Here is a 1984-nt window from a genome sequence, read left to right as displayed (position 1 = left end):
TTTTTTTTTTTTTTTCCTTTGTTTTTTCTTCTTTTTCTTTTTTTTTTCCTTTTTTTCCTTTTTTCTTTCTTTTTTTTTTCTTTTTGATCCTTAATGAAATCAATGGGCAAATATGAATTTTTTTTCGCGGTTGAGACGAGGGAATCGAGGGGTAAGAGGGTGCGGACCATTCGTCAATTTTGACACAAAGATTGATCGATTTAATCGTAAAATATTCGTCGACGAGAGGAATAATGTCGATGAGGTTTTTTTTTTTTTCTTTGAACTTTCAAGAAGAGGTTTGATGAGGGCTCGATCACAATGATTAAGGGATATATATATATATATAAGCGCACCCTCTTTCCGTCGAAAACATGCCTCGAGAACAGAACTCGCAAAACATAATTGCTCTTCGTTTCACAGACACTCTGCTGAACAATACCTTACTGTGCATCGTTATTTACATATTCGCATCACTCAATTCGCAGTCGCGCACATCGAAGTCAATAAAAGATCTCCATAAATGTATTTATATTTATATATATATATCTATCTATATATATATATATATAATATATTTTTAAATTTTTTTTTTTTCATATTTATATCGTGTTACCTTTTTAATAATAATGTCGTCTCGGATTACAATTATGTATAATTAGTGTCACAACTTTGTCCCTCTCGTTTCCACACCCCGTTTCCTCTCATTTAATTCTCTTTCACCTACATACATACGTCTAAGAATTAAAATATTTAGACTCGAATAGAGCTAGGTACATACTTCGACCAGGTTATTTATTTATTTTTTTTTCTGTTAGGAAATAGGGTTGGATTCTTTTTTCTTTTCTGAGTTTCACGGGATCCGTGGAGGGATTTTTTTTTTCGAATGTATAACGACTATTTAAACGCGTGTGTGTTCTCTCCTATGGTATGTGTGTGTGTGTGTGTATGTGTTTCGAACGATCTACGATATTCATAGCGAATATAAATGTGAAAGTTCCACTTATCTCGTTCGATCTCTCCCGAGAGATGGCATTAAAAGCTAATCGACCATGGTAATTATTAATAAACTTCCGTGAATGGTACGTGGTGACTGTGTGTACGCGTATGTGTAAGATTCACTACCAGTGTACCGACTATAATTTTTTTTTTTCTTTTTTTATCTTCTCGTCGTTTATAATCTTCCTTTACACATCCATCTTAAAACTTCGTCTATGATATTTCGTTACTTTTTAATCTCTTAATCTCGCGATAAAATCTACATTCGTCATTGTCCCCTCCCTACCGTGATTCGAACATCTTCGAGTATGCCTCGAGTGTTCGAATTTGTTTAAAAAAAAGAAAAAAATACGCTTTTACCCTTTATACAAGATTCTTTTCCCCCCGCGCATCGTCGTCGCTTTTCTCCTCGTCCTTTATTCCTCTATTTTCTTCTCTTTACCTCACTTTCGTTCGTTTGCGACTCGAATCACACTTCGATATTCGTCGGTATACACGCTCTTTTTGAAGTATGAACGTCGAAAGGGTCGTGTCGATAAAAGATTCTAAAAGTTAGAAACAATTTTGTACTTTGCAGCACGCAACGAGAAAGAACGTTGGAATTGTTTTCCTTTCCTTCTTCTTCTTCTTCTTCTTCTTTCTTTTTTTGGCGCGTCTTCTTCTCCCTCTTTGATTTTATTTCGTCGACAATCGGTCGACAAAGCGGACAAGCTTCGTCCAATCTTGTTCGAACAAAAGAATGCGTATCCATCCGCGATATACCAAAAAAAGCGTCGTGTCAATTCGCTCGACTTGCGGCGCAACGAAATTACCCTGTTCCTGCATCGAGTCTCTTCTCTCTCTCTTTCTCTCTTCGATTGTTCATCGCTCTTCCCTCCATCCTTTTTTTTCTCGCGAGAAAGAGATCACACGGCGGCTATTTACCTAAAACTACCTCGGGCCATGCTAACGAAGAATGTACTTGATCGCTAATATGAGGTGATCGCTTCAAGAAGATGATTCCACT

The sequence above is a fragment of the Apis dorsata genome, unplaced genomic scaffold (assembly GCF_000469605.1).
Source record: "Apis dorsata unplaced genomic scaffold, Apis dorsata 1.3 scaffold_1197, whole genome shotgun sequence".
In the NCBI taxonomy this organism is placed as follows: Eukaryota; Metazoa; Arthropoda; class Insecta; order Hymenoptera; family Apidae; genus Apis; species Apis dorsata.
Note: the sequence above shows the minus strand (reverse complement) of the source record.